Source organism: Nannospalax galili, unplaced genomic scaffold, assembly GCF_000622305.1.
Source record: "Nannospalax galili isolate Female #2095 unplaced genomic scaffold, S.galili_v1.0 scaffold488, whole genome shotgun sequence".
Taxonomy (NCBI): Eukaryota; Metazoa; Chordata; class Mammalia; order Rodentia; family Spalacidae; genus Nannospalax; species Nannospalax galili.
Window position 1 is genome coordinate 3,851,139 of NW_008360316.1, and position 25,488 is coordinate 3,876,626.

At 45.0% G+C, this 25,488-nt stretch overlaps 1 protein-coding gene across 3 annotated transcripts in view; it reads left to right on the forward strand.

Annotated features, from left to right (window-relative positions):
* Positions 1–1,103: 1,103 nt before the first annotated feature.
* Spata13 (spermatogenesis associated 13) overlaps positions 1,104–25,488 on the forward strand; it is a 150,646-nt gene continuing 126,261 nt past the window's right edge. For 2 of the 3 annotated variants that reach the window (XM_008824995.3, XM_029559577.1), the window contains exon 1: positions 1,104–1,250. The gene's annotated coding sequence lies outside the window, so the exon portion shown is untranslated. Of the gene's footprint in view, positions 1,251–22,256; positions 22,341–25,488 lie in introns of those variants that run through there. The other variant, XM_029559576.1, reaches the window with a different exon arrangement.

Genomic DNA, 25,488 nt, shown 5'->3' on the forward strand with positions numbered 1-25,488 from the left:
TTTTATAGATTTTTCATTGACTATATATATATTCTTTTACCTAAAATAGTGACTGTTGTTTGGTTATAAAATAGTTTTTAATGTTAGACTAATCATACAAAGGAACCATCTAAAAACATGTTTTAAAGAATATTTTATGAATTCCGCAGAAATAATCAAAGAGCATCTAGGGTCACAGATTCTGGTATAGCGGGCTGCTTCTCCTCTGTGACTTCAGTTGAATCTAGAAAGAAAAGTACTTCTCTGAGCGAGTTCACCGAGGCCACCGGGTTCTTGCCAGGCTCTAGGGAAACCTGTAGGTTGAGCATCTTCACCCCGAGTTTGCCTCGACTAAAGCGAGCACAGCCGCGGAGCCAGCGCCGGGTGTACTCCAGGCAGAGGAGGGGCAGTGGGCGTCCGGCGGTTGCCTGGGCGACGTGGCGGCTCTCACCCCGCGGGACCTGGGAGCTGACCGGGTAGGAGCTCGGAAAGAACTAGCTTTCGGGAGCCGGTGTTAGAGTGGCTCGGGTGGCTGGATGACTGGTCCTGCGGAGGATGTGGAGTGGGGTGGGAGGTGGGGCCCCAAACGGGGGAAGGCTGTACCGGGGGCGTGTACCCCTCCACGCCCCCGGTACAGAAGGCTTAGGAAAGGGCGGGACTGGGCCCCGAGGTAAGCCCGGTGGAGGGTGTGGCCTGGGGCTAGGGCGTGGCCTGGGGGAGCTACCAGAGCGCACCGATGGGGGCGTGGTCTCGGGGGGAAAAGCGGGGTAGGGGCGTGGCCTAAGAGAAGAGGAGCCTGGGGGCGTGGCCTCTGGTGAAGAAGGCTCTGGGGGCGGGTCTCTGGGCGTGGCATGGGGGCATGGCCCAGGGGAAGTGGGCGGTCAGGGAAGGCCCCAGGGGAGCGAGCTTGAGGGCGTGGCCTTGAGGGCTGCCAGGGGGCGTGGCCTGAAGGAGTGGGCGTGGGGAGAGGCTCCGGGAAGCGGGCTCCGGGGCGTGGCCTTGGGAAGTGGGCTTTCAGGCAAAGCCCTGAGGGGAGCGAGTGGGAGGCGTGGCCTTGCTGGCTTGGGGAGTGGCTCTGGGGAGCGGGTTCGGGGGCGTGGTCTTGAGGAGCTTGGAGCTGCGCGGGCAGGGGAATCGGCGCCGCTCTTTCAGCCCTGGCGGCTCGGCGCGGAGTCTAGCGAGCTCTGGACTCGGCGCTAGAGCCGGCGCTGGGGCGCAGGGCGTCTTGGATACGCTGGCTTTGGAGCGCTGGTGGAACCGGGACCGCTGAGGTGAGGTTGCGCAGGGGCCACTCGCCTCTGGCCGGCGGGCGCCAGACGGGGCTTCTGGTGGGCATCGGGGAGGCTCTGAGCGCCAGGGGACGGCCTCGGGCTCGGGAGGGTGTCCTGCCCCCAGCTCCGGCTCCTGGGCGCGCCCGGGCTGCTCACCTGTTGGGCCGCTGTGTGTGCCCTGCCTGGCAGCGGTTGCTGGTGCCCTGGGCTCGCCCGGGGAAGGGCGCGCGTGTTGCTCTTGCTGGTGCGCTTCCAGCAGGACCGGTCAGGGATTACCCTGAAACTCTACCCCGCGCTCGCTGCCCCTGGGGCCGCCTGCCGTGCTGCGTCGGGACGGCGGACAAAGGTTGGCGACCAGTGGCCCCCCTGAAGGGTCCCTTCCTCCCGGAGGGCGTGACCTGTGCGTGGAGGGGACAGGGAGAGGATGCAGTTGGAGCACTTGGCTTAGAAAGCAAGTATCTTCCCAGGTCCCTGCTAAGATACATTCCAGAAGAAACACTTCGGGACACGCTGTTTGTTGTCACTTGATTGAGGAGAGTGAGTTGGCAGAGTTGGTTTGGCTCCATTTCTGTTTTAGGATGCGGGGAATTGCTATATTGCTGTATCAGCCAGTCAGTCCTCAGAAGGTAGCATTGCGGCCAGGCGGACTGTGGTGCCGGCGTTCACCCATCTGACTGCAAAGTTACAGAGTCTGAGCAAATTTTCTCTCCAAGTGCAACGCAATGCCACCCCCCCCCCCCCCCCCCGCCCCAAGCAAGCAAACAAGCAAATCCTCCATAACCAAACACAAGCAAGCAAAACTACTGTAGTTGCTTCCTAGCCTTGGGATCTTCGTACTGATAACTAGAATAGTAATTTGAATTTATTTACCGCTTGTTACCAAGGCTTCCCAGGCTCATAGCCCCCCTCTCCCCCACGGTTTGCTCAGCTCTTCACCTCATTTTCGGTTGCCTAGTGTTTTCTAACTTATTCAGCCCTCCGGATCGCCTAGTATTTTGCGCTTTTTTAATCCTACTTTCAAAGCATGAAATTTCACCGCTTACTTTTTTTTACCTTTTTTCCACCGGTTTCTTTTTCCACCTTTCCTAACAAATGCCTCCTTTCCCTTTCTGTCCTCCCTTTTCAAACTTCCTCACTGCATTGTTCTCCGGGTGTGGGTTAATTATGCACCCCACCATGTGCTGCTGAATCTTGTTCCCTGCCCCTCCCCCCGTCCTCTAGAGCTGGTGGGCCTGTTTCTTCTCATCCAATGTTCTAATTAATTTTCACCCACCTCTCAGGCTCCCTAATTTGCCATCTTTCTCCCACCCTGGTCAGTGAGCCTCTCCTTTATTTGGGACCTATGTATGTACCCATGCCTGCTGGTTCCTTTCCAGCCTTCTTCCTTTTACCTGTTTGTCCCTGACAGTGTGCTTCACCCAGCTGCAGCTTGCCACTGCTTGTGTTGGCTCTCACAGCTTGCTTGATCCCAGACTCCTCTTTTTTTTCTACAGGCCAAGGGCATACCTAGGTTCTTTTCCTCCTTTGCAATCGGCCCTGAGTTACCTTGCAGACATCTTTTTTTCCCAGAAAGTCTGGAATTATCAGGAGAGTTTGCTGCATGTCCACAGGAGCATCCTGCCTGGCTTGCAGACCTCTCCATCTGCCACTGTGTCTGTGTCTATTAAAGTAGAATTGTACATGCAGTCCTAGAATATTATTATCAGCATTAATGTGATGATTACACAGCATTTATTGAACACTTACTGTGTGCCAGGCCTGTTCTGAGGCCCTGGCACATAGTGATTCTCCTTTAAAATCCTCCTCACATCCTTGTAACAGAGGTTCACTGTCCCATTTTACGTAGGAGGAAAGCAAGGGCTCAGAGAAGGTAAGAAGCAGAAGCAGACAGGTTCTCATGGCTGTGTAATTGATGGAAGTACTGTTCTCCTGGGTCCATGTGATTTCTTGCACTCTGGCAGGCCTGATGCCCAGCGTTGGAAATGAGGTCATTATTTGACGTGTCTTATTTACTTTGAGGATATGCCAGTTGAGGGCACAAAGTCTACTCTTGTAGGACAGTGCTAGGGAAAAACCAAATGTCTGGTGTCCTTCAGAAAATCTGGGATGTCCCTTCATCCACTCCTTTAGCCTACTTTCCCGCTTTGCCAAAGCAGGAAAGAAAGTGTCATAAAAAAGCTCATTGCTAACTGACTCCTATGTGTTAAGTTCAGTTTCACTTTAGCTGAATGGACCTTGGGGGTCTCAGAGAACCATGTTGTTTCATGAATTTTTTATTTCTATTTCATTATATGGTCTTAAAGTCTTGATTAGATATTTCTGGGCTAGTCTTTACTTCCTAAGAGTGGAAGGCAAGTTATTTCTTTTATTTATGCTGGAGTAGAGTGGTGGTGAAGTTATGGACTTTGATAGCTGGAAGAGCCCAGAGATATAAAGTGACAGATGCACAGGGAAGCAGGGAGCACTAGAGCTGGCCCCAGAACCCAGGATTGGGACCTGGCCCTGCACCTTGGTGCACCTTCCATTTTCCAAACTCAGAGTGGAAATCATCTGTAGTTTTCTTTCTTGCTTGCCTTAAACATTTACTAAAAAATGTTTGCTTTTGAGATGTAATGGCATAATTTGGATGTAACATTACAGAAGTATAAATCCAGGTTTTTTAGGAAAAACAATTATTTCCAGAGTGCCAGGAAGGAACATCCAACGTACATGTCTTTCTAGAGGCAAAACACATAGGACATGGGAATTTCGGTATGTGGAATGTTTCTCTTTTTCTTTTACTGAGAGAATTTCATTAGTACAAAGAATATACACGATTTTCTTTACGCATCTTAAAGGAAACAGCAGTGAGGGACAACAGGGCAGAGGCAGAACAGCTGCTCTTTTTGTTTTGTTCTCTGTATGTCCAAGCCTTTCTTGGGGTTCCTAGTCCTCTGCACTGATTCCCACCCTCTTGTAGAGCCTCAAGGGCTCTGATTTCCTGTGATGATCATCTTCAGAAAGGATAGAATTCAACCCTGCTACCCAGTGTTCATTGTATGTCAGGACTTCCCAATCTGTCTGTTGGTGTGCAGGGTGACCATGAGCTTCTTGGGAGGAGGGAGGAAACATCTGTGCAGGTCATCTGTGGACTGTGATTCAGACAAGCAGTTGCCTGGGTTTTACTGCTCCCTAAATGGAGTCTGGAGGTTCAGGGAGGCTGCCATGCCCAGAGCGCCATTGTCAGCAGTGAGACAGATTTGAATCCATGGCGGCCTGGCTCCATAGGGCCATGTGCGTTTTTCTACATATCTGTGATTATAACCTGCATCCTCCAGAGCAAGCATGCTACCACAGAACCTTTTCCAGGGTAAATGGCTCCTGCTGGCTGAGCTGAAGAAAGCACAAGTCAGAGGAGCAGGGCCCATGAGCATGAGGACCCACAGGGACCCTCATGTCCTGGCTCTGCCAGAGTGTGGGTGACACTTGCTATGCCTCTGAGCACCTCTGGGAGCTGTGGCAATGCAGCAGAAGCTAAGATTGGTGCATGCTTTTTTGTGTAGTTTGGTGATTTGCTGTGTTTGGGATGTTTCACATTAGTAGACACAGGAAATGCTGTCATTCTCTGGTGTCCCAGAGAAAAGACTTGCCTCCACTGTGGAGCATCTTGAAGATCTTGGTTTCCTGACCAGGGAACAGGGCCACATATATCTCAGAAACAGTACTTGGTGCCTTTGTGGGAAACAAGGGGCTCAGACTCTGCTAATTTCAGGGACCACATACCTGCCTCAGAATTTTCCCCATCTACCTCACAGAATTCGGGAGCTTGAAGAGAACTTTTATACCTCATCAGGTAGAGGACTAGCCTTTCCCCCTAGACCCCATGAATGAGGTGACAGAATAGGTTTCCTAAGACTGGCAAAACATCCCTGGAGAGGGATTGGAGACTGGCTTGAGAAGTCCAGTGGGATTTATTTGGAAGGGAAAGACCTGAGAGATCTCTGAAAGCATCTTCCTTAGGCCACCAAATTACCTGATCTCCTGTCCTCTCTCAGCCCTTCCTAGTTACCACTCCAAACCCATGTACTCCTAGTGTATGTGGTAACTTCTGAAGCAGAGGCAAGGGAATGTTGAGACCAGGCCTAATGTCTGACAGTACTAGGTGGGCAGCCTGCAGTGAGACAATCCCAGTATTACAGCTCCAACCTCTGATGGCAGTCTTAAAAGATGCTGTACCATGTGATAATTACAGTGGGTGGTCTGTTGCACTTGAGTGCAATTCTGTTGCAGTTCTGTTTCATTAAACAAGTTTCTGAGGACACACACACACACACACACACACATATACACACACCAGTATAGATAAAGAGCTCTTGCATCCCAAACAGCTTGCAGCTTACACATGTACTTCTAAGTACATCTGTGTGGGTTGGGACTTCTCAGTAGCAGAAGAAAAATAACCTCTGCTTCAGAAATGTGCTCTGTCGTGGGGACAGAGTCCTCTCCTGTAACTCCTCAGCTTTATTCTAACCCATCATGAATGACAGCACAGTGGGGGCCTCATGGGGATTTGCAGCTACTGCTATCACAGGTCTGTGTGGTCCTACTGTCCGTGCTGGTTTGCAGGGACTGGAGTGTACCTAACATGTATTGGATGTTGTTTATGGACAGTGAATTTCTTAGAAACAGCCTGTTTTCATGAAGAGGCTCGTGTTCTTGTATGAGAGGAGAGGCGAGTTTGAAAAACTAAGTAGTGAGAAGCACCATGAGTGTGCTGGTCAGTTATGAAGAAGGGTATTAGACTCCTGAGAGCTCTAAAACCTGGGAAGGCCTTCCTGGAGATGAGGTGCAGGCTGGCTGGCAAGGGTTGGGAGCTGACAGAGTCCTGAGTTCTAGCCTCAGGGTAACATAGAGACAGGGACAGGAGGTAACTTCAGGTTGGTGACCAGGAGCCCACAAATAGTTTCATATGGCTGCTTGTCCCCATCATTGTGACTGATTCTATAATCTAAGATGTGGGGACTTGCTAGAAAGGCAGATGCTAGGGCTCCTCAAACCTGTTAAACAGAAATTCTGGGATACATCACAGCAATCTGTAAATACATTATTTTTGCAGTACTGGGGATGGAACCCAGGGCCTTGTCATGCTGGGCAAGAGCTCTACACTAAGCGATAGCCCCAGCCTAGCCATCTGTATGTTAAAAGCCTCCTGTAAAGCACATGTAGGTGTGCTCACAAGTGTCTGATAGCCATGGTTCAAGAGCTCACGCTTTGAGGAGATCCTGGGCAGCTTTTTCCTTTTCTTTTGTATCTTAAAAAATGTTTTTTCAGGCTGTAGAGATGGCTCAGTGGTTAAGAGTAGTGGCTGCTCATGTGGTGGACGCAGGTTCAATTCCCAGTACCCACATGCCAACTGACAACTATCTATAACTCCAGTTCCAGGGGATCCAACACCCTCTTCTGACCTCCACAGGCATTGCATGACATGGCGCACTTACACACATGCAGGCAGTATACACTCATACACATAAAATAAAAATAATAAATAAAAATATTTTTTTAAAATGTTTTTTGCCATGCTGTGGGTCAAGCCAAGGACCTCAAGCATTTGAGGTAAGCACTGCTGAGCCACGCCCCAGCCCCTGAACGACTCCATGTCACAGCTGCCTGAGCACCAGCACTACATCCGGAACTGGGCTCCCACCTGTTGGTATGGCGGTTTCCCTCATGCTCTTTCCCCTGTGTACATCAGCTTCCTGCCACTGTGTAATAGAGTTTTACCTTATGTCTATAACACCTCTAGTTGCCATGACTTCTTTTCATTTAGCAGTCTGGGATCCTGGGTTGTCTCTATAGCTTACCAGCTGTGTGATCTTGTGACGGTCTTAACCTCTCTGTGCCTTAGGTCCCATATCTGAAAGGTGTAGATAGTAACTATCTCAGTCTTTTTCTGCTGCTATGACTGGGTATAGACTGAGTGGTTTATAAAGACGAGAAATATTTTTCAGCTCTGTGTGTTCCCAACACCAAGGCACAGACATTTAGTATCTGGTGAGGATTTTCTTGCTGTTCCCTCACGAGGCAGAAGAGATGAAAGAAGCCAATGGGGCAGGCACTGTGTCCTCCTGTGACAGGAGATGAAAGGGCAAGATGGCTTTTTGAAGCCCCCCTCCCCGTCCCCTTCCCTTTTGTGTGTGTGCACCCATGTACATACATGTGGAGGCCAGAGGCTGTCTTCCTTCAGTTGCTCTCCACCTTATTTTTTTTTAATTTTTATTTATTATTTTTATTATGTGTATGTGTGTATTGCCTGCTTGTAGGTAAGTGCACCTGTGTCGTGCATTGCCCGCGGAGGACAGAAGAGGCTGTCAAATCCCATGGAACTGGAGTTACGGACAGTTGTTAGCTGCCATGTGGGTGCTGGGATTTGAACCCTGGTCTTCTGCAAGGACAGTCGGTGTTCTTAACTGCTGAGCCATCTCTCCAGTACCTCCACCTTATTTTTAAGAAAACGTCTTTAACTGAGCCTGCAGCTCACTCATTTGGCTAGACTGGGAACCAGTGAGCCCCAGGGATCCTCCCGGGCTTTGCTTTTTACGTGGGTGCTCACATTTGCATGGCAAGCACTTAACCAACTGAGCTACCTCCCTCAGCCCCTCTGACGATCTTTTCATAAGGGCCTTAATCTCACTCATTAGGGTGGCACCCTCATGACATAATACCCTCCCAAGGCCTCATCTCCAACCCCCCATCACTTTGGGGATTATGTTCCAGTTTCTTATTTTAGCCATTTGGGAGAAACCTATATTGGAGCCTGGCATTGCAACATAGGAGAGTCTCTTGGACCCTATGTTCCAGTTTTGGAGGAATATACACATTGAAAATTAGCGTTAACTGGGGCTGGAGAGATGGCTCAGTGGCTAACAACTGTTCATAACTCCAGTGCCAAGGGAATCTGACATCCTCTTCTGACCTCGGCAGGCATTGCATGACACGGATGCACTTATACACATGCAAGCAATACACTCATACATGTAAAATAAAACTAATAAATAAAATATTTTAAAGAAAAATAGCAGTAGCCACCTCAGATGAGGGTTTCAAAGGCTTTGCTGTATGTTGGAAGGTCATTAAAAAATTGATGGCTAGTCCCCTCTCATCTAAAATTGTGATTGGTTTCGGGTGAGACCTAGACACTGGAATGTTTGAAAGCATTCCACATATAGTCAAGTGTGGAGAGTGCTGGTACAGGCTGTTGTGAGGATTATGTGAGTGGGTCCTGGTGAAAGGCTCAGGAGTATTGCTTGGCACTCAGAAAGTTTTAAGGCTGTGTCTGGGGATGAAGGTTATGATGGCTTGTGATGGGAGGCAGAAGTGCCATTTCAGTTTTGAATGATTACTCGCTCCCTGCTGAGTGCTTGTCAGCTTTCAGACCTCTTGTGGCCCTCTGCAGTGTTCTGGGAATTGGGAAGTAGCTCAGATGCTGCCGTTCTCCATGTCTAATCCTCTGAGCATTCTCCAGTGGTGTGATTCAGAAGATGCTGTTGTGAACAGAGAACAAGGTTCTGGTGCTGGGAGTACCTTACAGTGTGGATGGGAATGTTCTAGTACATACTGGAGTTTACCTTCTCCAACCATTCATTCATAACCAAGTGTCAGTTTGGGAATGCTCCCAATCCAGCTCTAGACTTGGTCTCTCTTTGGTGGCAGGTCTGTCATCTAAGATCTGAAAGTCATTGTGTTATAAAGTATCTGTTCTAGCATTATTTGAAAGAACATAGACTCTTGCATATTGTATCCAGCCATGCATATTCACCCCATCCTCACTCATTGTTTTATTCATTCAGCAACCATGCTGAGCACCTGGTTTAGACCAGACTCTAAGCTAGCCATTTGATTCCCTGTCCTACAGTGGAAATGCTTTTCTGTCAGCATGAATAAAGTGGTTTTTGGTTTTGTTTTTAATGTACTGAGGGTAGAACCCAGAGCCCCACTTCAACTCTTTGGGTTTTATTTTGTTTGTTTTGTGCATGCATACATGATGCCGCTTCACACATGTGGAGGTCAAAGGACAACCTTAGGGAGTTGGTTTTCTCCTTCCACCACGTGGGTTCCAGGGATCCAACTCAGGTCTTCAGGCTTGGCAAGCAAGGACCTTTACTTGCTGAGACATCTTGCTGGCCTCCTTTTTTGTTTTCATTTGTGGTGGTGACATTCTCTATATTCGTCTTTTGTGGGGACATAATTACAAAACTTTTAATAATAGAATGTCTGAAGGACATTTTTCTTGTTGACTTCTTGGGCTTTCTTTGAACCCTGCTGAGATTAATTAAATCAAACCCCATGCAATAATTATCCAAAAATATCCTGACAAGAAAAACAAATATCCTGACAAGTTATTAAAACCAAGTTGACCCAAGACACTGAGACTTGAGCGAGTGACCCGAAGCAAGTGTAACACCCTCAGAAGGAAGCCTCCAGTCTGGTTTGAGTACTGCCTGCTCCTAGTTTATTTTGGTGCTGAATCAGTCCTGGCTGTGTGGTAAAACTAATTACATAAGTGAGAAATGTGTGAACTCGTATCCAGTCCATGATTTGTTCTCTTGGTTTTGTTTTGCTGGGCAGTGCAGGGCTGCAAATACCCGGTGTTTACCGTTAGACTGGCCTCACACATTCAAATGTGTATTGCAATTGGGAAGAATTGATTCACTGTATTTGTTCTACTGCCCAATTACTAAGTGCAAAGGAAACTTTTGTATAGCCAGTACACAGGCCACTCAGTATGATGGTAAAGACTAGCTGCCATTGTGTGGACTCAGCCGTATCAGTCGCCTTGCCCACAGCTTGAATAGGGCTTAGAAATCCAGGCCTTCAAAGGAAAGGCCTTTGCTTAAATGGTCACGGATCCTTCTGAAATAACATCCCCCCCCAACGCTCATTTTGAACCATAAAGAATGGGGATGTATTAATAGCCGCAGATTTAGTTATATTCAAAATGAATATATATGTGTATTTCAATGAGAAAATTAAATGTTAATTTTAAAAAATTAATAAGTAATCCAACATATGCCAGAAAGAACACAATATTCTTTAAAATGATGTGTTTTGAGATCTGCCAGGCCTGCTTTCTACTCTTTTCTACCTTTGACTCTTCTGAAACAAACCTGAAGTCTCCAGGGCCCAGGGCCGGGCCCTTCTTGGTGAAGGGCCTTCTTGTTTCACTGGGGTGAGATCAACCCCTCCCTGTGTCCTCAGGCCACTCTGCCAGAACTGTGGGTTTTGATGCTTCCCAGTAAAGGACAGAGCTCTTCTAGGCTTTTCCTCAGGAAAGCTGGGTTTGGAAATGAGGGAGCGCAGGAGACTCTCCTGCCCATCTCCTCTGTCTGCAGACTGTCTCTGCTGCTTAGGGCACCAACAGTGTGAGGAAGAATGTGTGAGATGCTGAGCCTGCTGGGCACCCTCCCATACAGAGGTAGTCTTGGAGGAGGAAGTAGGAGCTCTTTCTGCCTTTGCATTTCCTCCCTTGTAATCTGACCTTTTTGTACTGAGTGCTCACTCTTGATGGGCTCTGACCTAGAAGCTTCTGGAAAAACACAGAATGGTTTTACTTTATGATTACCACCTTGTAGTATTCAAATACCTAACAGGTGTGTGGGTCAATTCTCGTGTTCTTTTGTTAAGGTAACAAAATCCTGAGATAACTTATGAGGAGGAAAAGTTTATTTGGGCCCATGATTTCAGAAGTTTTGATCCACAGTTGGCTGGTTCCCTTGCTTTGGGGCCTGTGGCAAGGCAGAGCATCATGGTAGCAAGCATGGGGCTATGCAAAGCTGTTTGCCTCATGGTGACCAGGAAGGGGGTGGGAGCTGGGGTTTCCATCTCCCCTTCAAGGCCAGGCCTCCAGGGATCAAACTTGCTTCTGTTATGCCCCACCCCCCTAAAGCTTGCACCTTCCATAGGGCTGTGGGCTGGGGACTGGGCACCTGGGCCTTTGGAGACATCCCAGTTCTGAACCATTGCATCTTAGAATATACCTGTCTGACTTGATAACTGAGGTTTTATAGTTCCATTTCAGCACTGGAAATCTTTCATGGTATCCTGGAGTTCTTTTTTAAGCCTGCTGAGATTAATTAAATCAAACCCCATGCAACAGGTATTCTGCACAGAGGCTTATTACATTTCAGCTTGCTGGACCATTAATTTGAACTATTCAAGTAGACGATTACATTTTTTTATTTTTGTGGGTGGATACTGCTGTTCTCTGTTTCCTTCCATTCTAGATGGAGGAGTCTCTAAAGGGAAAGAGGAACTGCCTGTCATCAGTTAAATGGTGCTGTTTTCTAGGCTTTCTTGGAAAGTCACGGATAGAAGCCACATCTTCCCCTCCAACAGTGCATCTCTGTCCCCAGGTTGGGGCTTTTGAAGAATGCTCCGTCAATAGGGACACTCTTCTCCTGAGATGAAGATAATGGTATCTGTGCAGATCAATCTAGAATAAAAAGATCATTGTGAACAGAGACTGGTTCAGCAGGAAGGTCTCTGGGCCCTGCCACTCTGAACTGGGATGGTGACTACCCTCTCTGGGTATCCTTCCGGGTCACTTGAAAAGTCCCCAGGTGCATTTTAGTAATTTTTGAGAGAGGATTAAAAAGACAACAAATTTCCAAAGTGAATACTTATGTTTTTCTTGTTCTGAAGAGAAGAGTGTCCCTAGATGTCCCCTTTGAAACAGCCTGGGTCCAGTGATCAGTGATTCTAGGTACATGGCCCTCCTCTTTCTGGAGGGACACATTTCTATGTTCTTTGAGCTGACAAGGTACTTCACCTCAGCAGAAACACTTCCAGAAACACTGCTAACCAGAACTGGGCAGTTTTTCCAAGGAAATGGCTCCTGTGCCATCCAAGCACAGAGACACTCCAAATGCATGGCCCATGGACTATGCCCTGGCTTCAGGGATGCCATTTTTGCAGAAACAAAATAGTAAAGTAGTGACCCTCAGTTTAGAACCGGCAGGCCAGATCTCATGGCCCCTGTTGGCCTCTGTGTAGAGGGTGAAGCCAGGAGATGGCTGGATGCCAATGGATGTGTCTCATGAATAGTTTTAGAGTTTATTCACTAGAGTTCACTTTCTATAGTTTCATATACCCACAATCAACTGCAGTCTGAAATAAGGAGAAAGTTCCAGATATAAATAATTCATGCATTTAAGTTACTTTTGCTGTAATATGTTCTATTTTATTGTTATTGTTATTCTTACCATGTATCCATAGTATGTGGGTATATGAAGAAGAGAACACATAGAAGGCTCAGTGCTGTCTGCAGTGTCAGGTCTCTCTTGGGACTCATGGAACACATCTGTGGATTTAGAGGGGGACTGTGTAGTGGGAATATCCTGCTCCTCTCCCCTCAGTGCCACATGCTTGACAGTGGAGACATTACCACATCTGATGAATGAGTTCAAAGGAAGTGTTGTAGAGGGCCAGTAACTCCAGATGGCCCCATGGCTTGGTGGCATCTGCTTGCTTGATGGGTGGCTGGTGATCTGTTCAGGAACTCAGATGCCCATATTTCCTGACTGAACCTATATATTTCTGTAGAGAGATCTGATTATGCAAGAAAAGGTCTCTGGAGGTGGGTGTGGTGGTGTACGTATGTAATCCCAGCTCTCAGGAGGCTGGTCTAGGCTATATAGGGATAGCTTGTTTCAGAAAAGGAAAAGAAACACACACACACCACCACTACCACCACCACCACCACCATCAAACCAAAAACCCAAACAAAACAAACTCAACTTTCATCAGTTCTTGCCATGACGCAGCATTCTAAGATGATCTCCTTAAGTTATGTTGAACTTAAACACAACAGGTCCAGGTTCAGATCTAAAGTTACTTCATGTCATTGTAAGCATACCATTAACTTGTTTTACCAAGTATGGTTTTGGAAAGGAAGCTGAGACCTTGATCTGTTACTTTTCATATAACATATAAAAGGGTGAAACATATGGTTAAATAGAACATAATGTTTGTTCCTCTATGGTAACGTAGTTTCCTTTTAATATCGGCTTTTCAGATTCTCTCTCTCTCTCTTTCTCTCTCTCTCTCTCTCTCTCTCTCTCTCTCTCTCTCTCTCTCACACACACACACACACACACACCCTAAGCAAACTAAACATGCGCTTTCCTCAGAAAACCAGGTCTCTTGATTAATGGGGCCCAGCAAGTCCAAAGACAAGTTAGGTCCACTGGTCCTGGAGTGAGGCCTGGAAACAACTCCCAGCCTTCTTCTCTCATTCTGGGATGTTTGAATTTGCTGTTTTCTTTAAAAATGAAGCCTAGAGTTGGGTGTGTTGGGTGTGGAGATGTACACCTGGGGCTAGCTACAGGGAGACCCTGCCTCAAAAGACAAAACAAACAAAAAACAAAGAAGCCTGGTATTCTTGAAAGAAAGTCCATATATCTAAACAAATAACACAATGATGGGTTGATTAGCTGTTAGGTATTACTAGCTGAGAGGCCCACACTCTATTCTGTCATTTATCAACTAATTTCTTCCTTTCCTTGTGCTAGCTAGTGGGTGTCTGGTTGATCAGGCTTGAAATCAGACGTCCACGGTCACCCCTGGTTGGTTTTCTATCATCTTTTCCCAAAGTGAGTTCGATGTCATACTGTTTAGCTTTATTATTCCTTAAAACATAATGAATTATGAACAATGTTAGGTTTATGACTTATCGTTATACTGAGAACATCTTTAGAGCTGAGTTTGATGGGTCTTACCTGTCCCCTCAGCACTCAGGATCCTGAGGCAGGAAGAGTTTTGAGTTTAAGGCCAGCCTGGGCTACAGAGTGAGGCCTTAGCTAAAAAAATTTTTTCTTCTTAATAGATATGCAGAAGAAAGTAACTACATTCTTTTCATGAGAACTCAGGCAATTCTGATCTGGGCAATATGATCTGTCTTAGATAAATCAGATAAATAACTCCTTTGAACCTGTTTGTTCTCTCTATAAAATGAATCTGACTCATGGTGTGACTCCTTTTGTATTGCTGCTTTTATCACTTCCCCATCTCTGAGTCTGTGAGCCCCTGCAGATTGTCATGACTTCTTCCCCTTTGCATCTTTCTGTGACAGCCAAGCTATTGTAGATGCTTATGCCTCTTGGGGCCATGCGGGTAACAGAGGAGTTACCTAGTTTGGATGAGAACTCTGCAGCATCAGGCCTCCCAGGGTTCTTGGGACATCACCTGTGGATGGAGTAGGGTGCTGTATGGTAGCCACATCCTACTTTCTTTCCCCAAGGCAATGCAAATGATAGTGGGACATTATAAGAGTTTCAGAAGAAGTGGTGTAGCAGGCTAGGACATCCACCATTGGGTCCGTAAGGCAGTGTGGCCTAGTATCAAACCTTCCAGCTGTGTGTGTTTATGTATGCTGATACTTGGTGTGCGGGTGCATATGTGTGCAGATGCAAGTAGAGGTAAGAGGACAGTCCTCAGAAGCCATCCATCTTTAAAAATTTGAGACAGGTTCTCTCACTACTCTGCATTTCTCCAAGTAGGCTGGCTCCCTAACCAAAGAGCCCCCAAAGAGCTGCCTGGGTTTCTGTCTTGTCAGCACTAGGATTACAAGCCTGTGCCACCTCACCTGGCTTTTTTCCTTATGTATGTTCTGTCTGAGGATCAGACTCAGGTCTTCATGCTTGCATGGACGCACTTTACCAAATGAGCTATCTTCCCAGCTCCTTGATTTTTAGATGTTTAAGTGAAAGTTCTGGGTTATGTATAGAAAATAAATTCTGTTTAAAAATAATCCCTGAGTAGGCCAAAGGAGGCTTGGTTGACATCTTAGTCTGATACATGGACAGCTGTAATAGCGTACTATTCATTGCATGGCCCGGGCAGCAGAAGTTAATTTCTCAAAGTTCTGGAAGCTGTGAAGTCATAATCAAGGCAGATACAGTGCTGGCAAAGGGCCCTTCCTGGTTGGTGGAAATTCTTATGTGGCAGAGTGGGCAAGGAATCTCTTTTTTGTTTTCTTTCTTTTTCTTAAGGGCACTAATCTTTTTCACAAGGGCCCTGCCCTCATAACCTGCTCACATTCTAAAGGCCCCACACCCAATACTACCACCTTAGGGAAGAAGACTTTAACTTATGAACTGGGAGAGGGGCCCACTTACTCAATAGCAGGTACAATTGAATTCAACCCCAAATCAGCACTTGGAGCTTCCGAGAGTGCTATTAAAAATGCTTAATGAGATTCATTAATCTATGGGTATAGCAATAAGTCATTAGGAGTCAGTTTAAAATAAAAACTATTTAGCAGGAAACTAGAATTATGTTCTCCTCTATGTCCTGAGACCTGTATAGCCTCAGATTCCTAAGCCTGATATCAATATCAGGTATGGGCTCCATCCTATGAAGTGGACCTTAAATCCAATTAAATAGTGGTTGGTTACTCCCATAATAGGAAACTATTAAGTTTCCTTAAGAGGCAGATGTGATTATAACACAGAAACCTACAACTGGCCAAGGTGAAGAGAACAAGAGCCTTCAGAGTACTCATTCCTGAATAGGCTACCTATCTCAAACTTATACCTCCTAAGGCTTAGAGATCATTGCAGAAGAGGGCATGGAAAGATTACGAGTCAAAGGTGGTTGATGACTACAAGGAAACAGTTTTCTAGACAACTGGTCAGTTACTCGTATGAATTCAGAGCAACAATGACAGCATGCACAAGTCCCATTGCAAGCTCAAACCAGACAAAATCCCAGCATAAACATGAGGAAGTGGGTAAGAAATCCCAACCCAACCTAAGGAAATTGTGGCAACCAATGGCTGCTGGGAGGGGCAGAGGCAGTCTCTTTTAAGGATAGGACCTTGGGTTAACTTCAGTCCACTGAAGGACATTTAGGGACACAAATTAGACTCTATAGGCCTTATTTTACACACACACACACCACACACACACACACACACACACATATATTAGAGTACATTAAATTGGGCAGGGGTGGGCAGTAAGGGGAGGTGCTATCGGATGGGGAGGGGATCTAAACACCATCAAAGTACATTATATGAGAATTCCAAAAATTCAATAAAAAGAAGACATTTATTGAATTAATTGATGGGTGCCTTATGATAGGCAACCTTTGGATGCTATGTCTTAGGATCACTTAACACTTAAGCACACAGTTTACTGCATTTGAATTACTGTACAACCAGTGTGTGTGTGTGTGTGTGTGTGTGTGTGTGTGTGTGTGTGTTTATATGCATGTGTGAGGCTCTAATAATCTCTACTCCCCTGAAACAGGGTCTCTTACTGAAGCTGGAGCTCAACAATTTTTTGCTTGTCAGAGAGCCCTAGTGATCCGTCCTTCTGTTTCTGCCTCCCACCCCAATGGGGTTACAAATGTGGGTGACAATACCTGGCCTTTATGTGGTGCTAGGGATCTGAGTTCATGCTTTGGCATCAAGCACTTTATCCACCAAGCCATCTCAGAAACCCCAGCCATTAACAATTCCACATTCACACCTCCTCCCCGCTCCTGCAGAAACCACCACTGTATTCCTCCTGTGCCACCAACACCACTTTATTCCAGCCTTCTTGGTGTGTATGAGGTGGAATCCATTGGTTTTGAGACTTGTTTCCTTATATAATATATTGAATGCCTTTTTATCTGTACTTACTGGCAATTTTCACCTGTTCAGATTCCTGTTCCTTCAGGTCCTTTGTCAGTTTCATACCTGGATGGTTTGTCATTTTGTTGTTGATCTGTAAATGTTTTTTTTTATTATTATTCTGGATTTTAGACACTTACAAGATGAATGGTTTGCAGTCATCTCTACTGTTCTGTAGATCTTCTTTCCCCTTTGTGGTTGGTATTCTTTGCCTCAAAATTTCTAATTTTGATGAACCCAACTTTACTATTTTTTTCTTTTTATTTTGTGTGTAAATAAATATTTTGTGAGCATCTGAGAAACCGTTGCTTAGTCCAAAGCTACGGAGATGTATTTCTATGTTTCTGTGTAAGACACTTTCAGTTTTAGTGTTCATTTTATATTGTGCTCCATCTTGAGTTAAATGGTGCATGGATATGTGGGAAGGGTGCAGTCTCATTCTTCTGGTGTAGGTAGGACTATCTCCCAGTGTCATTTCTCAGAGAGAGGAGTCTTTCCCCCTGGATAGTCTGAGCAGCCTTGTTGAAAGTTGACCCATGAATGCAAAATTTGATTCTCTGACCCTTAATTCCATCTTCAGGGTCCCATGTATCTGTCCTTAGTTTGTCTGCCCAGCACCTCAATCTTAATTGCTGTAGCTTTCTAGTGAGCATTGAAATTGTGAGGCATAGATCATTTTTGGCTCTTCTGGGCCCCTGGAATTTATGACTTACAGGACCAGCTTTCAAAATTGTACAAAGTAGTTAGGATTTTGATTGTATTCCATTGATTCTGTAGATTAAATTGAGGCTCATTTCCATTGTAGCAATGGTGTCTTAATAAATGAGTCCATTTATTGAGGTTCTCTTCAATTTTAACACTGTTTTATAATTTTTGAGTGTAAGCTGTGTGTTTCCCTGGTTAAATTTTTCCTAATTATTCTTTCTGGTGCCAATGTAAACAGTTACTTTCTAAGTTTCCTGTGGGGATTGTTAATTGCAGTGATAGAGAATCGGGGTTGTTCTTTTCTAGTGTATCTTTACCTTGCAGCTTTTCTGAGCTCACGTACTAGTCAATGAGTTTTTAGTGTTATCCTTAGTACATTTTCTACATAAGATCATGACACATGGAAAGAGGTGATTTTACCTCTTCTCTTCCGATCTGAATGCCTTTGTCTTCACTTTCTTGCTGAATTGTTCTGGGTAGAGCCTTTAGAACAGTGCCGGATAGCAATGGTGGCTACAGGCAACCCTTCCTGACCCTGGGGAGAGCCTTCTGCCCTTTACCTGGAGTGTATAGGTTCTGGTAGATAATTTTGTCAGCTTCTGGAAGTTTCCTTTCTCCCCTTTTGTTGTTTGAATACTTCTATCACAAATGGGAGCTTAATTTTTTAAATTGTGTCTATTGCAATGATCATACGGTTTTTTTCTTCATTGATAATAGTATGTTCCATTAAAGGATTTAAAAAATAAATTGTGTGTGTGTGTGTGTGTGTGTGTCACAGCACATGTGTAGAGATCAGAGAGGACAACTTTCAGGAGTCAGTTGTGAGGGTCCTACCATGTCGGTCCCAGGAATTGAACTCGGGTCATCAGGGTTGGCAACGGGAGCCTTTACCCACGGAACCATCTCACTGGCCTATTAATTTTTTTATTTTAATTTAAAAATTTTATGTGTCTGAGTATTTTGCCTGCATGCAAGTAAGTGCACCTGTGTCATACAGTGCCCATAGAAGGTAGAAGAGGTGTTGGATCCCCTGGAATCGGAGTTGTGGATGGTTGTTAGCTGCCATGTGGGTGCTGGGAACCATACCTGGGTCCTCTGCAAGAGCAGCCAGTGCTCTTAACCTCTGAACCATCTCTCCAGTCCCACTTAAGGGATTTTCTTTTTTTTCAATATTTTACTTATTATTTTGATTTTAATTTATGTGTATGAGTTTTTGCCTGCAGGTATGTAAGTGCACCCCTGTCACATGATGCCCACAGGTCAGAAGACGGCATTAAATTCATGGAACTGGAGTTGTTAGCCGCCATGTGGGTGCTGGGAATCAATCCCGGGTCCTCTGTAGGAGAAGCCGGTGCTCTTAACTGCTGAGCCATCTCTTCAGTCCCCCTTAAGCGATTTTTTAAATATGTAGATAAATCAGTTTGTCATGATATATAATCATTTTACTTGTTAAGGATTTGGCTTGCTAGTATTTTTATGATTTCTGTGTCTGTATCCATAAGGATTACTGGTTGTTTGGGGTTTTGTTTGGCTTGGATTGACTTTTTGAGACAGAGTCTTAAAAAAGGTCTCACCAGGCTGAACTTGAGCATGCTGTGAACTTGTACATCTGAACGGCAAAGCCATCAGCACCTATATCAGTGCACCCGGACAAGGTGGTTATGCCCTGCTGTTCACATGCTTTACTTCTGTTGTCCACTCTGCTGACTGTGACTTACTGAGTGTGGTGACTGCAGTCCCCTCTTCCTGTGAGTGTCCTGAGGTACCCAGCACACTGCAGCAAGGAGAAGGGAAGCCTTTCATCCAGTTACCCAGATGAGAGGTTCTAAAACTTAGTGCATGAGTGTCTTCAAGTCAGGTAAACTTTCAGAAATGTCTTCATGTGAGTATATGCCTGGAGGTGCATGCAATTGTGTGCATGTAAGTGTCCATGGACTGTGACATTTACATACTCACAAACTGGGCATGTTATTTCAAATATAGATGCAAGTATAGTTTCAAGAATGGGGCAGGCAGCAGCATTCCTGGGCTCCAACCCTGATTCTTACCTTGAGCTGAGTGCTCTATTCTGAGCCTGGCCTTCAACCACTTCTCCTTCATAAAATATCGAAATTGGTTTGAGCCCAGGAATAAAAGCAGAATTACTTAGTGCAGTGTTTTGCACTAGTAAACACCCTGTAAATGATGACTACAGGTGATATCTTAAACTCCTTTTTAATGGATCTGATGTTAGATATTCTAATATTTATTTGGTATCAGTCATGTTCACAAGTCTTAGATTTTGACTGCTTAGCTGAACTCTTTCCTCATTAAATTCTTTGACAAAGGAGGACACTTTTTTCCTTTTAGTTTTGTGGGGTGTCTTTGGAGGCTGTTGTTATAGACCATCATTTTTCCTTGACAGCAGACAGGAGCTATGAACTCCTAAGGAAATGCCGAAGAGCATGTGAGGCCAGAGTCAGCTACTCTGTACTCAAATTGCCATGCTCACTGCTGAATGCCATCTGCCCCATCCTCATCTGTCTCTTGGAGATAAGTCCCTGCCTCCTAGCATCCTTCTGAGAACTCAGACCCAGTGGCAGGCTCTTACTGCAGCACGTAGCATTCGGCAAGGACTGATAAGTAGGTGAACTAGGTGTGTCCTTCATACTTACTGTCTGCAGAGCCTCATATAGTATTTGGCATGTAAGAAATGTTGGAGTAAGGGCTGGAGAGGTGGCTCAGTGGGTAAAGGAGCTTGCCATCAAGACTCATGACCTGAGTTCAATTCCTGGAATCCATATGTAATGGAGAGAGCCAACTCCTGTAAGTGGTCCTCTGACTTCCCATGTGGCCTGTGGCGTGTGCACACACACAAATAAAAATGTTATACACATAAGAAGAAATGTTGAAAGAGTTTTTGTTGTTTTGTTTTTTGTGGTACTTGGAATTGAACATAGGGCCTCACACATGGTAGGTGAGTGTTCTACCACTGACCTGTAGTCCCAGCTCTGAATGAAACATTTTGTTGGAAATATTAAGCTACGTGTAGAAAGCTCCTTTTTTCTGTGTATGTAGCTAGGGTCCCTGCATTGGGAGGAGGCCAGTCAGGAAAGACCTGCACACAGATAAGGATGCTGTTCCAGGAGCCTCAGTTTATAGATGGAAAGAACGGGGCTGCTGCATAGCAATGTTCAGTGCTTATTCTCTTTTCTAAAATGCCATTCCTGGTGCTTTTGCCCAGCCAGGGTTAAAAGTGTTCAGCTATGCAGATGGAATCAGTGCTGGAAAAACTTAGCATGTTTCTTTACTTCATTAATGAGGATAGGTTAAACAAAGCCAGTACATTAAACCAAACCCATGAAACCAAGGTTTAGTCCTGCATGGACACAGGGTGTCGGTGCCCACACTGGATGAGCAGCACACATGGCCACCATTATTTACTTTTTTGTTGCATTTGGGATCAGAGTGTATGAAGCTTCTGAAAACAGATATCTAGTTACATGTGCATTCCTTATTTGCGTAGAACTAGATACTGACTGCTAAAAACCTGGATGCCCCAAAGTAGCAAACTCAGTATTTTGGGTGCTATGATTGTTCATATTTCCATACTTTACCTCTTTAATTCATTAAAAATTTCATGAGTTTTGTCTGTGTGTATGTAGTGCACCACATGTATGCAGTACTCTCATTGGCCAGAAGAGGGAGTTACGTCCTCTGGAATTGAATTTGTGAATGGTTCTTAACTGCCATGTGGGTGCTAGGAACCTGGGTCCTCTGCAAGAAGAGCCAGTGCTCTTAACAGCTGAGTCATCTCTCCAGCCCCTGTTTTGTATGATTTTTAAAAATAAGGCTCAGAACTTCCTGTGACACCGTGGCAGTGTTTTTTCATATACTGTTGCTACTTGCACACATGATCAGATCATACATTGTTGTTCCCACGGAAACCAAAGTACAGAGAGATTAAGCAACATGTTCAGAGTCACCAGCAAAGCCGTCATCCTTACCTGGGTTGTTGTGAGGATTAACATGGAGCAAGCACACAGAGAAGATAACTGGAGCTTCTTGGCTTCCTCCCAGTGGTGGTGCGTGTTGACTGCTGTGTTCAACAGGTTTTGAATAAATTAGTGTTCTGTATGCATACTGAGAAAGACTTGTTTTGAGAAATCAGTATTAAAGTCATTTGGATGTTGGCCTTCTATATAGAACATTCTTTGGGAAAAACTCTGGGTACTCCCCTAAACCCAAGTAGTAGGTCACTTTCTTGCTTACCTACAATTCTTGGATCCATGCTCTGCTGAGTGGGTATAGTATGATCTGAGTGAGTTCACACACACACACACACACACACACACACACACACACACTCACACACTCACACAGAACCCTCTCCTTACTAGCAAATTTCTGCATACACATGGGAAGTGGGGGAGGACACAGGTGGAGCCACCAAAGTACCTAGACTGTTACTTTTTTTGGTGGTAGTTGCCAGTTTTGGCTTTCTAGAGTGTATATTTAACCTGTTGATTTTTTTCCCCTCTCTCTGATGTGTAATTGTTGTTATATATTAACTTAATGCCAGGCAACAGCATGAACTTCCAAATCACACCAGTGGGTTTTTGTATTCGGTGCAGGACAAAGTTCAAAGCTCTGCTAATTTTGTGGTCTAAACTCCCCAGCCAAGCAACTGGACCCCAAATAAAGTCATAGCTGCTGTGGTGTGACCTACTTGATAGCAGTTTGGAGCCTAAAAGGTAGGATGGGCCAGTTGTTGCTTTGAACCAACGTGGCTCTTTGGTTATTCTCATGAGAGTCAGGAGAAAGTGATCACTATTCTGAGACCCTCTGGCCACTGGTAGTAAATCTGGGAGGTTATCCTGCTTTGCTGTTCCTTAGTCTGAGAAGACCCAGCTGCCATTTCTGGGGAAGTAGCTGATGTCATTCAGAGCAGGACTGGAATAAGCCTTGAGAACACTTCTTCCTGCCAAGAGCTTTCTGTTTTGTTTCTCTAGGGGACCTGCTTTGTAATTGTGTTTATTGCCAGTTTGGGCTTTCCCTCCCTTTGTGAGGTTTAATAGACGTCTTTCCTAATAACTGAGACCGAAGCACCACACTGTGAACGTTTGTGCTGGTGAGTAGATGCTGGTTTGTGGAGCCAAAGACCGTGCAGTAAAAGCTTTTGTCTGTAATGGTGCCCAGAGCACGTGATAGACACCCAGAGAAGTTTATTGCTTGCTTTATGGAGGATTTTCTTCGTGAGGGGTTTTATTTATTAGCACAATACTGCTGTGAGCATGAATTTTAGGGGCCTGTAATTTAGATTTTCCTGATTCAAGGCTGTAATGTATTCCAAAGCTATCTTGAGAGTCATTCACTAAGAAATAAGCTTTCACCAAAAATTAGGGATTGAGATTTTAGAGAGGCATATGAAATTATGACTTTTGTATTACCTCTGGAAATAATTGCTCTTTTAACTTAAAACTCATTAATAGCCTGGGGATAACTTTTGACATCATGATGATTGATGTCTTTTATATGGTCTCATTTCAGAATTCTTAAGGAAATCACTAGTTTTAATACAATAGGCATAATATTTTAAAAACTTAATACTGCATTTTATTGAATGTATCTGATACCTAGATTTAACTTAGAAGACATACAAATAAGTTTTCTTTCATGAGCCCTGTATTACTCAGAGTCCCCAGAGAAACAGAACCTGTAGGTTATCTATATGTGTGGGTCCATAGATTATGTATCCTTATCTGGGATTTTTTTTAAATGTTGTAATATTTTCATAAGCATAATGAGATACGTCATGGGGATGGATCACAGATCTGGATACAATTCAGGTGTATTTTATTTATGTCTTATACATATAGCCCCAAAGTAATTTTATACAATATTTTAAATAATTTTGCTTATGAAACAAAATTTTGTGGTGTAGAATTTTTCCTGTAGTATTTATTAGACTTTTGTTACCCCAACAAAATAACAGAAGCAGGCTAATTACAAAGGAAAAAAGATTTATTTAGCTGATAGTTTGGGAGGTTGAAAGTCCAGTTAGCTCAGGGCCTATCCTGTTGAGGGTTCCTCTATGGGCTGCATTATCTCTTGGTAGGTTGCAATGAGGGAAACCTTTCTAGAACAAAATTTATTGCTCGAAACAAGAAGCTGGAGAGACAGGGCTAGGCCAGCTCAGGCTTTTGTAAGATTCCTGTCGAGAGAACTAACCAAGCTCTGGTAAGGAATATCAATCCCTCCCAGGGTATGCTCCCAGGGCCATAGGACCTCCCAGTACAGGGTATGCTCCCAGTAGGCCCCACCTTTGAATGACTCTATACCACCTCCCATCCCCTTGGGACCAAGCTCCCAGAAAGTGAATATCCGGGGAGGCTGGGGAAAGACTGGTAGAAGGGTGTAGACAGGATATGGCAAAAATCTAAATTATGGCATGATGTCAAAATTTTCTTCAGATTTTGGGGCAATATGAATTTCAGATTTCCACATTCTGAAAACTCAACAAGAAAGGGGGCCAAGGAAGGAAAGGGAAATTGAGAGGAAATAGTGCTTGGCTTAAAAAAAAAAAAAAGTGCACAGCTTTAGTCCCAACACTCAAGAGGCAGAGGCAGGTGGATCTCTGTGAAGTCCAGCCTGGTCTACCTGGTGAATTCCAGGCTAAGGAGCATACAGCGAGATCTTGTCTTTAAAAAAAAAAAAAAAGAACACCTCATGTGATTGAAGGGCCTTGGACAGTTTAGAGTCAGTAGGGCAGGTCAGCAGCCTGGGAATCCTGGCAGGAGCTGATGTTTGAGTCTGGAAACCAAAGAGAATATGAAGTTGAATTCCTTGTTTGCCGAGGACCCTAGTCTTTTGAGACCCACCCCCAGTGTGAAGAATAATCAGTTTTACTCAAAGTCTATAGACTTACCTGCCAGTCATGTCTAAAAGTGCCTCACAGGGATATCAAGGCTAGCATTGGATTAAACAACTGTGTACCATGCCCTGGTCAGGCTGATGCATAAAAATTACCCTTTGCTACTACCACATGAGGAATTATGGGCGTTCCAGCACATGAGGGGAATGGTGTGGAGGGCATTGTGGAGGGCACTGTCCTTATCTGCTGTGTGATGGAGCATTAATGATGAAGGAGCAGAGAACTGGAAAGTGTGATATAAACTCAAGGAAAGCCTGGTGCTCTACTAGCTTCTGGAATTTAGCCAGAAGTTTATGGTTTGTCACAATGACCAGTGTCCTGCACTTACTTAGGGGCTGATAAATTGTCAAAGAGAGACAGATTTGGATGAGGGAACAGCATCAAGGGCCTGGCAAAACAAATGTCAGGATACCTAAAGTTCCAGAACTGAATAAAAACGGAATTGTTTGGGGTTGGGGAGATGGCTCAGTCATTAAAGCGCTTGCAGAGTAAAGACCTGAGTTCAGTTCCCAGAACCTACATAACAAGGCTGGTGTGGTGGCATACATGTGTAATTCCTTCACTGAGGAGACAGGGAAAGAGAGATCCCTAGGGCTGCTGACCAGTGAAGAGCCTGTCTCAAATAAAATGTAGACACAGGCTAGAGATATGGCTGAATCAGAAAGGTAACTGCTGTTCAAGCATGGAGACTTCAGTTGCAGTCCCCAGCACCCTTTAACAACAAGGCACTGTGGTATGTGCCTGTAACCACAGGGCTGGCAGGACAGAGATAGGTGAATCCCCAGAGCTCATTAGCCAACCATCCTAGCCGAATTAGCTCCAGGTTCAGTGAGAGACCATCTTTATAAGGTGGAAAGTGATGAAAGACGACACCAGACATCAACCTCTGGCCTCCACACAGATGTGCACCCGCATGTACATATGCACACAGACACACACACAGACACACACACAGACACACACACACA